The following is a 16181-nucleotide window of genomic DNA, read 5'->3' on the forward strand; positions in this document are numbered from 1 at the left end:
TAACGTGGCTCAAACGTTGTGTTTTATGTTTCGATTCTTTCTCTGAACGTCTTCTAAAAGAAACTTTGATGAACTGCTGACGGCAGTGAAATAAAAAAGCCTCAGTCAGACTGTACAGACTTCTGTTTTTGTGACCCGATAAAACCACACACGCCCTCAGTTATTACATCTGCTGATTCAGCCGCTCGACTTTCTCTTCACATGTTCATCACGACAGTTTCACAACTGAAACTCACAAGTTTCCCCCCCGAACGTTCAACAACAACACAGAGACGAATGAAATATTTCAGGGAATTTAAGTGTAAAAGTACAAATTTACAAATTCAGTTGTACGAAAGTTCTGTAAAAAAGGGGAAATTACTACGTAATACTGAAACTTAAATACCACAGAACAGATTCAACTGAAATATTTGACTTTGAAAACCATCTTTCTGACTTTCAAGTTATTTCAAAAGCTTTATTTCCAGTATATATTTATTTTAAGGTTCTTAAATTCAGGTAGAAAATTCACGTTTTCCTTTTAGCATCAATTTGATCTTTGAAGTTTTTCACTTCTCTTGTATTTTTAGATCAGAAATGAGCTTTTTGAAATACAGAAACATGAATATAGCTTCTGAATAGTCTGAATTTAAGAATCCTAAAATAAATATATACTGGAAGTTTATTAAACTGCACAACATTTACCTGCAGGGATCAATACTGAGTCCACATGTTATAAAACTCTTCACACAGTCGACACAACAGCAACAATTAAGCATCAAACTGTGACACATTTGTATAGTTTTCACACAGAAAGCATTCAGTGACTACAGCCTTCACATGTCCTCAATACCTTTTCTCACTCAAACACAAACAAGCAACAAAACTCTGGATCTGCAGCACATTTATACACTATATTATAAACGTGGCGCCGTGAACGCAACACGGGCAGATCCATTGGACGTAAGGAGTTAATATTTACTGATTTACAGATGTTAAACATGGTCAAAGTTCCAAAACTTGAGGTGAACACATAAAGAAATGCTGCCTGCAAGTCAAAAGTCAGGGTTAAACCTGCTCTGATGCTTCGTTTGTAAAGTTACCTCGACTTCCTGCTCGAACTGACGCTCCGACATGTACATATGTGATTATATTTGGAGTAAAGAAGGAGAAAAAGAAGTGAAATCCTGCTACTATAGTTTGTTTACGTAGCCTCCGGAGCCGGAGGAAGCTTCCTGAAGCTGACCAATCAGAACAGAGTGGGCTCATGAGGAGGCGGGGCCTTAAAGAGACAGGAGCTAAAACGGCCTGTTTCAGACAGAGGCTGAACTGAGGGGCTGCATAAAGGACCAGTAGAAGATAAATAAAGAGTTTTTAACTGGAAATCATGCAAAGATATTCCAGTAGAGCCCCAGAATATAAATATAGAGCTGGAAATATGCTGAATATGTTCTCTTTAATGAAAGACTTTGAAAGTAGGTGACTGATAAACTGGTTAAACAAGAAGGCACAGCTTCAGGTGTCGGATCAGCGTCTTGGTGTCTTTGATGTTGTTAAAGTCATCAGATAGTTTCTCTCTCTGACGATAAACCAACCAGACAACCAGACCTTCAGAAGTTTGGATATTAACGTTCCTTCTGAATGTGGCGTCACGTCTCGTCAGCTGCAGCTGGACGTATCCAGTAAAGTGAGGGTGAGTTAAATACAGAAGCTGCTTCGTAATAAAACTAACATAACTTTTTACAGAACAGTCACGCTCACATAACCGTGAAGCAACAACAGATCAGAATTTATTCACCAGCAACGGTGAAAAAAAACACAAATATTTAATTAATTAAAATTATTTTTGTAATCTTGGGTTAGTGTGTTTGATTCATTACATTCAGTCGTTTATTCAGTAGAATAGATGAAATCTTCTGTTTCAGTTTCTAGAAACTGAAACAGAAACACAGATTGAAGCACTAGTCGACTGGAAACAGGTGAAATAATCTCGCCTCATTGGATGATTACGTTACGGATCCACCAAAAATCCCAAAACAAGACATTTAAAAAAAAAAATCCTGTGTGCACAAGATGAAAAAAAGTATTTATTTTACTTATAGAAAGAAGATTTTAGGACTCGGCAACAAACTGAGTCACCAGTTAAAGCAGAGATCCTGTTTTCATTGCTGTAAGAATCTCCTGATATTAAACTAACGAGATCTGCTGTTAATAACTCAACACACACTCAACCTTTGTCTGATTGTTAATCCAGATTTGACTAAACTACAGTGTGTTTGTTCATCGTGATGAAGGAACATGTCAGCAGACGTGTTTTTAATCAGATTTATCAGCTTTGATACAAACACAATACTTGTTAATAGATCAGTTCATCGTTGGTTTGGATCCAAACATGAAGACAAACAGAGAAAATCAGCAGAACGGTCAGTTATTTTCCCCTTTGACCTCAAAATTATGATCATCAGTGACCTCTGACTCACAGCTGTGTGTGTGTGTGTGTGTGTGTGTGTGTGTGTGTGTGTGTGTGTCTGTGTGTGTGTCTGTGTGTGTGTGTGTGTGTGTGTGTCTGTGTGTGTGTGTGTGTGTGTGTGTAAAGCAGAGTTAATGAATACTCTGTCAGCTCTTTTGTTAGGTGCATGTGTGTGTGTTTACCAGCTGACTGATGACTCCCAGCTACAGGAATGTAGACACACACACACACACACACACACACACACACACATATTGACACTAATAACGTCCTTGTTGAGTGAAAAGTGACATTTTTTTTAAAGAACAGCGATTAAAAGTCAAGAAACAGGAAGTAGTTTGACATTGAAATAGAAAGTGAGAGTTTGACCTTCACCAGATCTCCAGTGTGTGTGTGTGTGTGTGTGTGTGTGTGTGAGAGAGAGCTTGTTAGCTTAGCGTAGCATTAAATCCTGAGTCCTGTGTGTGTGTTCACGTTAGTGAAAGATGCTGCTGTGATTTAAATGTTCATAAACATGTTGAGACTTTATGTTTCTAACAGAACAGATTCACAGTTTAGTGAATTTAGTTGAATATGAACGTAATTTCCAGCAGATGGTTGATGATTGTGACTGAATGTCTGCTGATACATGAGAGGAACAAACTGGTTCTTACCCTGAAAATATGGTGAACCATGTAGCTCAGTGAGCATGTTGACATGTATGTGCGTAAACACGTATGATCACCCTGTTTTGTTAAATTCTGTTTTTAATGCGTCGTGTTCTTCTTTGAGTTGTTTCCATGTGTGTTAAACTCTACAGATGATTTGCTGAACGTTGTAACTCACCCACTGAACGGATGTTTGTAAGTGTGTCCATACGTACCTCTACGTAACCATGGAAACGCATTTACATGTCTAACATGTGACCACAATGTACGCAATCATCGGATCCTATAAGATCAAACACCAGCAGGAGTTGATGTCTTTACATCACCGGAGTTCATCTGCTCATCAAATATTATTTATTCACAAATCAAAATTCAGAGCTGAGTGTCCGTATCAATACAATATATTGATTCTATATCTGATATTTATTGAACTATTTCTTTGTCCTTTATTCCAGCTTTTAGTTACACGATGCTGTTAACTTTGTATACATATTTCAATTTGAACCACACCCACCATGATTATCAATCAATCAATCAATCAAACTTTATTCATATGGCACCATTTCATACGAGTCAAATGTAATTCAAAGTGCTTTACAAGTGACTAACAAACGTTCAGGATGGATAATATGGATTCTGAGACTAATGTTCACCAAAATAAGTAAAAAGCCAAAAAAAAAAAAAAAAGAGTTAATTGAATAAGACAACAATAAAAGATGAGTAGTTATGATAATAAAAGATAATACAAGCAATAAAAATAACAATCAAAGTAAAAATGATAAAATACTACACAAATAAACAAAATAGAATAACATAAATAATGATGTTAATGAATAAATGAGGTGTATAATAATAAAACTATACAGTTATATTATGTCACACTATGAAATAATTTCAGGATAAAAAAATGTTTCTTCTATTTAGTCAAAAAACAAGACAAAGCTGAGATGTCCTGCTCAGCTGAACGCTCCTTAAATGCATCACCACTCGCTCTGACCTTTCCACGCGCCCTCCCTCTGTGATTGCGACATTTCCGACCGCCCCTGAACGCATCGCGCTGCGGGGCTGTTTGTCTCTGCGGGTTCAGTGAAGTCTGACCGGAGGAACCGGAGAGCCGCTTCATCTGCAGCCGGCCGGAGCTGCGCTTCTCTCGGCGAAGATCTGACTTTGTGTCCGCCGCTGGTGACGCTTCAGCCCCGGGGTTGAGTTGACAGTTTGAGCCGCTGATCCGCCACCATGAGTCCCATCTGTGAGTACAGACACACGGACTGACGACGGAGCTCAGAAAGCTTTTATAAGTCAGTTTGAATCTGCAGAACTGTGGAGTTGAGATGTTTTAAAGAGCATAAAAGTTAAAAACTTTCATGTGTTTTATATCGCAGAGGGTTGAAACAGCTGATCCTCCTGGTTTCCTCTCAGTTTTAACACTAACAGTCAGAATCACAGTCATCATTTTAAGAATTATTTCTATTATAGAATAATGCTGATTATTCTATAAAATATCACAAAATGTAAGAATGTCCTTCTCTAAAGTCTTTAAATGTCCTTTTTTTGTCTCACAAACATCTAAAAACTCAAACATATTCAGTTTATTTTGATATAAAAGAGAGAAAAGTATCAAATCGTCACAGCTGAGAAGCTGAAACTGGGATTTTTTTTGTCAGTTTTTCTTTGCAAACAATGATTTGAGTATCAGAATAGTTGCTGTGTATTAATGGAAGTGACTGAGCTGCATGTCGATGTGTTTAAATGTGATAGTTTGACCTGCTGCTGATCAGCAGAATGTCATTAGAGCTGCAGACACTCACAGACTCTTTATTGATTTGCTGTCATGAAAACTTTTATGAATCTCTGACTGCAGAGTTTTCTGGTGACTTTGACTCTTTAGTGTCTTCGAGGCAGCGAGAAAAGTCACAGATTAACTGAGGTTGTTTCTCAACCTTCAGGTCAGACACTGATACTGCAGATACTGATTATCAATTAGTCTGCTGATCGTTTTCTCTCTATTGATCGTTCGCTGTAGATATTCATCACAATAAGTCTGAGGTGATAAATATTTTTATGTTTGAATGATTTAAATGATTCATAGATTATCAAAATTATTGCTGATTCATTCAAGCGATCGATGAATCTGCTATTTATAACTGGAGCTCTGAGTTTTATTACAGCTCAGGTTTTATTTTCCAACCATCAGTGTTATTGATTATTTTAACTTTGTTCTCAGTGAAGTAACATCTGAGATCAACAGGAAACAAAAAACAGCAGTCAGCTGCCAAAATATAAATATGTATGTCCTCAAATGTCTCGTTTAGTTCACAACACAAAGATATTCAGCTTCCTGTCCTTCAGAAACCAGAAAATATTCACATTTAAGAAGCTGTAACGAGAGAATTTAGACATTTTTTATCTTAAAAAATGACTCCAAACAATTAATTTATAAAAAAAATAGTTGCTGATTAATGGACTGATTGTTGCAGCTCTACTTTAAATCTTCTGTTCAAATGATTTAAGAAGCTTGAGAAGCTAAATATCATCATGGCTGCTTCACTGCTGCCCAGAAACACCAGAAGAAGAAGAAGAAGTTGGACTGATCAGTCTGGATTTAAGTGACTCTGCTGCACATGTGAAGAGTCTTTGTGTGTGAAATATTTGAGCGTTCGAGGTGACATCAGCTGACTGCAGAGAAACATCTCTGACTGCAGCGCCGTGCTGCGTTCACTGACTGCAGCGCTGCGTTCACTGACTCCATCTGGGTTTTTAAATTAAGGCTGCAAACAAAAAAGCAGATTAAAGTCCAGCTGTCACTCTCTCTTTTGTCTTTTCTTCACTTTCTCCTCCTCTTCCTCCTCCTCCTCCTCCTCCTCCTCCTCCTCCTCCTCCTCCTCCTCTTCCTCCTCCTCCTCCTCTCTCTTCACTCGGTCAGTTTGTTCTGCAGAAACACTGAAACTCTGCTGGATGAAGTTACAAAATGAAATAAGCAGAGAAAACTGAATGAATGAATGAAGACATAAATGCAAACTTTGGAAAATTAGCTTTGACCTTCCTCCTCCTCCTCCTCCTCCTCCTCCTCCTCCACTCGGGGGGGGTTTCACTTGCTGACTCGGACATTTTAACTTCCTGCTGAACGACAGAAAAAAAGAAATGACAAAACTTTCGACTGAACTTTTTCTCGTCCTGAACAGGAACGTGTTTGACCTTTGACCCCTTTACTGTCGGACAACTGTGATGTTGACGACCTGAACACATGAATAATCTCACTTTCATCACACTGGTAAAGAACAGTCCTTCAATAAGTCATGAGTCATCTTTTTAAAAGACAAACATAAATGCAACATAAACAACATTCAAACCAACAATTTAAAATATCTTTTATTTCAACAAGTCAAACAGGTTTAATCTCCGTTTTTTAAATGATAAAATAGACTCATAGTCGTTCTCCTTCATCTGACGTTGTTGTTTTTTGTTCTGGTTTGATCAACTTCTCTAAATCTTCTCTTTGATAAAAAGCTGCTTCTCATTTCCTTCAGATTGAAGAGAAAACAAAAAAGCCATAAATGAGTTTTATTACATCAAACTGTACAAGCTCAGATAATCCTGATAGAAGATCAGAGCTGCAACTAATGAATATTTTAATTACCGATTAATTGATAAGTTGTTTGGTTGTTTATTTATTCAGTTTACTGTCATGAAGAAACCAGAAAATATTCACATTTAAGCAGCTTTTTCTTTAAATAAACGACTCTGCAGCTCTCGGTGTGACAGTTGTTTAAAGGAATAATCCCACATTTTGGGGAAATACTCACTTTCTTGCAGAGCGTTCAGATTGATTCTTCTCTCATGTCTCATGTAGATGATGCTAAATACGAAGCTACAGCCAGCAGACGCTTAGCTTAGCTTAGCATAAAGAAAAGTCCAGCAGCTCTTATTCCAGGTTCAGACTACGTGACACCAGCTGACAGATGTAGAGCATCAGATGACGTCTGCGCTGCTTCACGACGTCCCGACAAAAAGACGAGAGACAGAATTTTATTTAGCTTCTCTCACCGAGAACGACAACTTCCATAAAACAGAGCGCTCTTCCGCGCAGAGGGAGTTTTTGGCGCTATATGGCAACCAAACAGCCAGCATCATACACATCGCTTCGGACGCCATAGTTTGTTTACATTCTTGTTCCAAGCTCCGCCCTCTGGTGACATCACACAGGTCGTGAAAGACGGCAAGCTACGATTGGTCAGGTGGCGTCTCTCGGCTGTCTAATCTGACACGGTGACATCAAACCGCTGTGACTTAACAGAGTCTCCACATGATGTAGTTTTCACACTAACACCCTCATAATTCAAAGAAAAACACGTAACCGCCTACGAAAGAAAAGGTCAAATACAATAAATAATTCAATAAAAGTGTTTCCATCATGATAAACTAACAGAGATTCTTCCAGTGATGGACAGGAAGTAGGAATATCAACCTTTTAACTGAGTCCTGATTGTTTAACAGCCTCATTAAACAGTGAATCGTCAGTTTTATACTTTGGCTTTTGCACAAAAGGAAGCGTTAAAGTATTTCTCAAAATGTTGACGAACTTGTACTAAAGCTTAAACTAAACTGCAGCAAGTTGTCGGACCTGCAGTTATAAATGTCAGAAATAAAAAGCAGCATAAAACAATTATACAATATACATATATATACCTTTAAAGGCTTATTAAACTACAGTAAACGTCAGGGTGAAAGTACGTTAAATCTCCGAGCAAACAGGAAGACAATCGGACAAAATCTATAAAATAAATAAATGTGTTAGAACTTGTTTTTTAATAAAACAACTTATATCGACGCCATCTGTCTGTAACTTCCTGCCTTTATATTTACATTTTAGACACTGAGATGCCTTTCTAATCCACAGTTTATCTCCATGACAACCACACACACACACACACACACACACACACACACACCTGACCTTGACCAGTTAAAGTTTTACTGCAGTGATCATTAGCTGCAATAAAACCAAGTCATGACGGAAAAGAACAGACACTCCCTTCCTGAGAACTGACAGGCTTTATGACCCTGAACACACCATCATGTCCGACTCACAAATGCTTTTTTGGGCCGCAGGAGGATTTTTCGCTGCAATACCGCGAGTGACCACTGGGAAAAATTGGCTGCAGGGCTGAGCGGCGGCGCCCGATCCAGCTCTTATTATACATCCATGAGTTATACTTAATGAATATATATATTGATATATTGAACGTATCGACAGTAATAATTGTGTCAGTCGTTTTCTTACAGTCGTTGTTTCATTCATTCAAATTTTACGGTAATTTTACATTAATGCCACTAAACGTTAAGTTGACTAAACATCGCCAGAGACGGTTCAGAAAGGAGACGGCGCACTAAGAAGCATTTCCTGTATCTGTGTCACATGGGTTTCGCCACTGCCCCGCCCCTTTAGGAGACCAGCGGCAGGTCCTGAGTCTGTTCACGCCAACGGGAGACGTGAACGTGAGCGCAGATTACGACCAATTCTTTCTCCACTAAAAGTCACCAAAGTAAATACTGGACCCACTTTAGCTACATATCCTCTGAACACTCTGACAATAAAATGACAACCTTCATTTAATTCACATGAAAATAAACCTGAACACCACAGTAAGCTGTGTGTTTGTGTTGTTTGCATGTTTTGTTTATCATTTTGTTGTCATGAACTTCCGTTTTATCTCTCATCGTGGGGGGGCTGCTAAATGCTAACTATCCAGGCGCTAATGCTAACGTTAGCTCAGCCATGCTTCTCCCTGCTTCCCGGCTCATATAATCAACATAATGCGATTTAAATAAAGATAAAACACACCGAGGCTGGTTATGTTGTGTATTTGCAGCTTGTTTTAAGGCTGTGTTGTATCCTGGGTGCTCGCAGGTTGAGTTTGCGGGGCTGTAAAGGCAAAGCTAGCCTGTTAGCTAGCATGAGTCGTGTCTAGAACTGCGCCCACTTATAAACCCTCGTCTTTGTTTGGTGGATTTACATCTGTTCATTTATTGAACTGTTCAGGTAGATGTTTGAGATTGTAAATCTAATTAAGATTAAATTTGTATTTTCTTTATTTGAAGAGTCAGTTTTTCATTTTACACAGAAGAACTTCCAGCTGTAGCTGCTGCTGTTGTTCATCAGAGTCCTACATGTCCTGTGAGACCTTATTCTCATACCAGTGCAGGAAGTCAGGACTGATTTCAACACTGACCTTCATCATGGTTCGCATTGTTTTTATTGTTATGAAAAGAAACAACTGTGACTTCTTTTAACATGTAAAGACACATCATGTTTCCATCACTCGTGTTTTCTTCAAACTACAAAAAACTCATCAATATGAGTTCTGACAAGGTATTAAAGTAAAAACTAGACATTTTAGGTTGAATTAGCTTGAAATTATAAAACTTTTATAGAGTATTTGAGTGAAGTTGTTGACAAAGTTTCAGTGTTGTAGTGTTGCTCAGTGTTTTAAAACTTTATTCTACCAGCTCTGTCATCATACAACCGTCCTGAGTTGTCTGATGACGTTCACAGGTCGTAAAATCCCATCTATCTCACATGACTGCTGGTGACCTTTGACCTGCGGCGGTGTCGGTGTGATCTTGTGGGAAACTGTGTTCTGATTTTATTACTACAGTGCAGTGAAAGGTTTTTTTAGGAGAATTAATGGATGTACAAAATGTTTGATTTGGAAACAGACCAGAGTTCATCATCTGTTTTCTTTTCTTTCTAAACTTTTTTTTTGTTTTTTATAAACTTCCTCCAGTGGTTAAACCAGACTTCTTCACCATGACATCATGTTTTTCTTGACCTGAACCTCAAGTTGCTGAAATACAACCATAAAAACCACAGTAACGCTTTACTGTCTCAGCTGCATATTGTAGGTAAAACTGATATTTTCAGTGAGTAAATGAGCCACTGGTTACTTCTGCAACCATTAACATCACATAATATTACTTTTAAAGGAGACATATTCTGCTCTTTGTGGTTTTCTGTTATTCATATCCTGTTATGATGTCGGATGTTAAACATGGTCAAAGTTACAAAACTTGAGTGTGTAGAAATGCTGCCTGCAAGTCAAAACTCAGGGCTTCAACCTGCTCTGACGCTTCATTTGTGACGTTTTTTTCTAACTTACCGACGGGCTGATGTCGGCTCGTCACACATGCCCATAAACTCCCATTCAGTGGCCTTGGTTGCTAAGGTGGTTGCTAAGGTGGTTGCTAAGGTGTTTCCATGTGTTGTTCAGCTCCAACTTGTACGGATGGATTTGAGAAGTTGACATTTGGAGTAAAGAAGGAGAAAAAGAAGTGAAATCCTGCTACTATAGTTTATTTACGTAGCCTCCAGAGCTGGAGGAAGCTTCCTGAAAGCTGACCAATCAGAACAGAGTGGGCTCATCAGGAGGCGGGGCCTTAAAGAGACAGGAGCTAAAACAGCCTGTTTCAGACAGAGGCTGAACTGAGGGGCTGCATAAAGGACCAGTAGAAGATAAATAAGGAGTTTTTAACTGGAAATCATGCAAAGATATTCCAGTAGAGCCCCAGAATATAAATATAGAGGCTGGAGATGTGCAGAATATTTCCTCTTTAATGATAAACGACACACAGCCTCAGGTGTCTTTGATGTTGTTAAAGTCGTCAGGTAGTTTCTCCCTCTGAGGATAAAGATTTTTGTGACAACCAGACCTTCAGAAGTTTAGACATTAACGTCCCCTCTGTCGTCTGAATGTGGCGTCGCATTGTGTGAGCTGCAGCTGCAGTTTAATGTGGCGCGCAGCCAGCGGCGTTTACCCAACAGCCCCACATTCCTCTTTGGGGCAAAGATAATATTACATTTCTGTGAACAGCTGTTTTCTCTCACAAACGATGCTGAGTCAACAGTTTTTTACTTAATGAAGGACAGATGCAGCGTGGGTAACTGTGACTTCACTCGGAGGAGACGGTTTTCTCTTAAACGTCCCTTCAGGATCAATAAAGTATCATTTTTATTAGTTATTGACATCAGGATTTATTGATGGAGTGTTCAGCTTTACATAAAGTTCTACTGGTGTTATACTGGTGTCCTCATGGTTTCACTCTCAGACTTCTCCATGTGACTGTCCTCCGCCTGCAGGCAGACTTATGCAACCTGCTGTTTATTATTATGGGATGTAAAAGTGAACAGTGAAGTCCGTCGTGTACATGTCCTGAATGTTAACTGTGCATAAATGAAAAAGCTTTCAGAGGGAAACAGACCTGACTGGGACAGAAGAAACTGACCCATTGACCCAAACTGGGTGAAGCTTTAACCCAGTGATGTTTAGGGTGTACTTTCGGGCCAGCGTGCGTCATGTGACCTTCAGTTATGACTGCGGCCGCCATACTGACAGACACGACTGACGCCGTCGTCGGCTGTTTGGATCAGAGTTACGCCGCCGAGCAGCTTGTTTGAAGTTATTTAACAGTATAGTCTTCTAATTTTAGCTCAAGTTATCTAATAATAATCTTTTCCTTCCTCTAATTTCACAAACATATCCTGACAGAGTTTGGGATTTAGCTCCAGTCTCCCTCCTGACGCTGACAGCAGCCTCTGGACTGTGATAATCAGATAATCAATCATCACGGACCGGCGGAGACGCTATCGCTTTAAACTGTGAGACGAGACGTTAGAGAGAGAGAGAGAGAGGTGGCTGATGGGACTTTGGAGCCACTAAAGTTGTTGTTTATCAGAGCGGCTCGGCCTCATCAATCATCTACTGTGATGGGTCTTATAGAGACACACGACCGTCCTCAGACTGAGGAATATGACTGTCAGTGATTTACAGGAAGGAGGAGCGACACACTGTCCAGACATAAAAATATAATAATATAAAACATACATACATCCTCTTCCACGGAGCCCGCCATGTTTCTACAGGAGCCCAGAACAGACAAACCAAACACCGGCTCTAGAGAGGGTCTCATGTTTCCGCTGTAGGTTCTCCTACATGCTTGGGAGGGGGGGGGGGGAGGAGGGATATTCAGTATTCAGTTGCTAGATGCCATGAAATCCTGCACACTGGTCCTTTAAAACATTTTTATCATACAGATGAATTTGTATCTTCTTGCGTCTCTCCGTTCTGTCTGATCACACACTTCGAGGTGTTTTGCATGTGTGTTTTGAACTTTTGGCTAATTGTTTCCTCCTGCTTTCCAGTCTAAGCTAAGCTATAACCACTTCCTGGCTCCAGCTCTCAGACATGAGATCGATCATCTCAACATCTCGATCTTACAAAGAAAGTTTTTTTTTCCAAAATGCAACAAGCAGAAAGCAGAAAATATAATCCTTGACTGAACATCAACATCAATCAACTTTCACATGAACAGAAAACTGTTAATCAGGCTTTAATGAAAGATGCTGCCCAGTTGCATTATGGGAAATGTAGGAGTTTGACCCAAACAAGAGACTAAAGATCAGGATGTGTCTCTGCTGCTCTGAGCTTCATCGTTCTGCTTTTGAATCTGTCTCTAGTTGTAATATTAAATCACTGAAGTGCTGCTTTAATGAGACGTCCGTTAACACAAGGATCTTATTTCCTTGAAACGAGTTGAAACTCTGGGAATAAAAAAAGTCTAAATCATTAATCAGCTCAGTGTGCAGCTCTGTGGGAAACTGCAGCCGCTGTGACGTCGAGCAGCCTGTCGAGAGATGTTTCTACATCAAACCGTCCACTTATCATTCCTGCAGATTCCCAGTAAAATTCCACGTCCGCTGTCTGAGACACTCTGTGTTCCCGTCTGACCAGAGACAGTCACAGTGTGTAAACACAACACAGATGCTGTGTGTGTGTGTGTGTGTGTGTGTGAGTTCATCTTTTAAATGCCTCGATCCCTCCGCGGAGGACAAGTTGTCTTCATTCTCTGCTTGAACTTCACTGTTTTTTTTTTCAGTTGCAGTTTCATTGAAGGAAGAAACAGATTTATCTGTAAAGAGACGAATAATCTGGTTTTGAATTTATTTATTTATTTATTTAAACAGAAAAACAGCCCGTCAGTCCTCAGCTGATCAAATGAGACAGTGTCATTCATATATTGTGTCACTGAATGAGACTTTTTTTCATTTTATTTCTTATTTTAACACAAAATTCAAATACATTTCCAGTCAGTGAAGAACAGCAGGACCGACACTCTTCGTCTGATTGATTCCTGCAGTATGAAGACCGGTGATGTTTTATATTTTTCTTAAATGTCAGTACAGTAACACACTGAGATGGATTACAGCAGGAGTCAGAGGTCAGGTTCAACCGCGGGCCGACGCTGCACAGACATGTTTCTGTTTGTATAAATTAGTTTCAGGCTCTGAGGGTGAACGTCATAATTAGTGTTAATGATCCAGAACAGTTTTGTTATTGATACAAATCTGCATTTAAAAGTCTCTGTGAAGCTTCTATTCAGCTTCAGCAGTCTGAGTTAGTCATATCAAGTGGATATCTGACACATTTACAGTCTTTTTAGCATCAAATTCCCTCTTTGTGTTTCCTCGGACAGTGTTTCCCTGTTGAGCTGCAGGTGGAAGTATAGTAACAAAAAGAGGAACTTTGGCACTAAAAAGACTGTAACGTTGAAAGATATCTACTTGATTTGACTCATTTGGACGCTGAAGCTTCATATTAGCTTCAGATAAACTTTGAAATACATTTTGCATTGTAAGGTCATTATGAAGGGATCTTCTGATGGTCAGTGTGAACAGGAGGAATGATTACAGCAAGAAAAACATTGTGAAAATTGTGAACTCGTCCTTTAAGTCTGGTCTTGTAGCGCATGTTTCCACGTGATGACAGTGAACGTGTCACAGTCAGGCGGATATTTAATTTTAATTCTGATGGAAACATGTTTGTGATGAAGGACGAGTCAGTCAGAGGAGCCGGTCTATCTGTTGGGATTCGAACCTGCAACCTTTGAATCTCTGCTGCTGTTTAAACACAAGTCCACAAGCGTGTTGTCCTTTAGGCTCAGCTGATAGGTGTGATCAATAGTGAACACTGCGGGGTGGAAACATGCTGACAGCAACATATAGACAGAAAATAAAAGCATCAGATGTGCTGCTGTTCTCTGTCTGCAGTGTATTCTCAGACAAGTTCTGCTGGTTTCTAAGTGGATTTATGGAGGTTTACTGGTGATTGAGTGGAAGGAATTAGTCTGATTCATGTTCTTATAGATGATGTTTTTGACTGACAGTTCAAATCTTGGATCAACATGAAACTCTCTGTATTAGACGACATCCGGCTCAAAGCTACAAGATCGTGGACATAAAGACTTCAGGAGAAAAGTCAACTAACGACTCTCGAGATGCGTTCCAGTAACAAACGTCAAGTTTTTGTTAAATAGTCTCCGTTAGAAGTCGTGTGAATCAGCTGTTAGCGGTTCTTGTCTGCAGTGTAACATGATGTTCAGACGACTATCACTGATCACTGAACAAAACTTCAACATGTGATGATTCTCAGGCAGGTTTTTCTCTGGTTTCTAAGTGGGTTCATGGAGGTTTACTGGTGGTTTACTGGTGATGGACGTCAGAGATGATAATAATGATCCTCAGGAAGTGTAAGTCACACTGAATGTCATCAGTATGTGTTTCACGTCTGTTTCTTCAGATCTGACGTGAGTTATGACTCCCAGAAGGACTTTTGACTCTTCTTCACCTCATACTTTATCTTCGCTTCACCTTCAACTCTCGGCGCCCCCCCCCCCGGGGGAGACTTCTGGCTGTGTTGGTGCCCTGTGGCAGCAGTTTGTCATGAAATAGAGATTAAAAAGAAAAAAAAGGAAATGATGATAAATTTTGAGCAGGAAGTCAGCGATCATTCATTAAATGATTCCTGTTTTTATTTTTGGGTGGACTGACTGTTCTTGACTGTTTCCTTTAGCAGACATACATCAGCTGACTATCTGCACAACCATTAGTCATGAAACACACACACACACACACACACACATATATGCTGACTGTCCACCCATACAGAGGGTCAAGGCTGAGGTCTGTGCTGCCCTCTGATTGGATATCTGCTTCTCTTCCTGGTTTCCTGTTTGTGTTTTGTGACGCTGAAAGGTCGCAACCTCTTTACCTTCACACGATGTTTAAATGTTGAAGATCACGTGAAGGTGAAGAGCTGAAGACTCGCTGAGGCACAAAACATATTTACACTTACAGATTTTCAACTTTCCTCTTTGTTTATTCTTTTATTTATTTATTTTTAGCAGCTGATGATGTGAGTGAATGATGCTTTTATTCTTCCTGCATGTTCCTAAACGCTCAGCTGATGGTCTGGTTCATACATTTAGTCCTTTCTGCAGACTTTACTCTAAAGAACAGGTTCACAATTATTCAAATGTGTGTTAAACCAGCAGTCAGGTGTCTGTAATCATTCCTCCTGTTCATACTGGATATTAAAAGATCCTTCAAATGTGCTTTCAATGGAAGTGATGGAGGATAAAATCCACAGTGTGTCCACACAGTCATTTAAAAGTTGATGTGAAGCTTCTATTCAGCTTCAGCAGTCTGAGTTAGTCATATCAAGTGGATATCTGACACATTTACAGTCTTTTTAGCATCAAATTCCCTCTTTGTGTTTCCTTGGACAGTGTTTCCCTGTTGAGCTGCAGGTGGAAGTATAGTAACAAAAAGAGGAACTCTGGCACTAAAAAGAACGTTGAAAGATATCTACTTGATTTGACTCATTTTTACAACTGAAGCTTCATATTAGCTTCAGATCAACTTTTAAATACATTTTTTGCATTGTAAGGTCATTATGAAGGGATCTTCTAATGGTCAGTATGAACAGGAGGAATGATTACAGCAAGAAAAACAGCTTTAATGTTCATTTGTTCTCCTGACTGTTGGTTTAAGACACAATTGAAATATTGTGAACTCGTCCTTTAAGTCTGGTCTTGTAGCGCATGTTTCTCAGAGTTCACGTGATGACAGTGAACGTGTCACAGTCAGGCGGATATTTAATTTTAATTCTGATGGAAACATGTTTGTGATGAAGGACGAGTCAGTCAGAGGAGCTGGTCTATCTGGTGGGACTCGAACCCGCAACCTTTGAATC

At 39.5% G+C, this 16181-nt stretch overlaps 1 protein-coding gene across 1 annotated transcript in view; it reads left to right on the forward strand.

Moving 5' to 3' along the window:
- The first annotated feature begins 4072 nt into the window (after window positions 1-4072).
- Window positions 4073-16181, forward strand: part of LOC121899345 (tumor necrosis factor alpha-induced protein 2-like) — a 53589-nt gene continuing 41480 nt past the window's right edge. Inside the window, exon 1 of the mRNA XM_042415088.1 lies at window positions 4073-4345. The gene's annotated coding sequence lies outside the window, so the exon portion shown is untranslated. The remainder of the gene's footprint in view (window positions 4346-16181) is intronic.

The sequence above is a fragment of the Thunnus maccoyii genome, chromosome 6 (genome assembly GCF_910596095.1).
Source record: "Thunnus maccoyii chromosome 6, fThuMac1.1, whole genome shotgun sequence".
NCBI lineage: Eukaryota > Metazoa > Chordata > Actinopteri > Scombriformes > Scombridae > Thunnus > Thunnus maccoyii.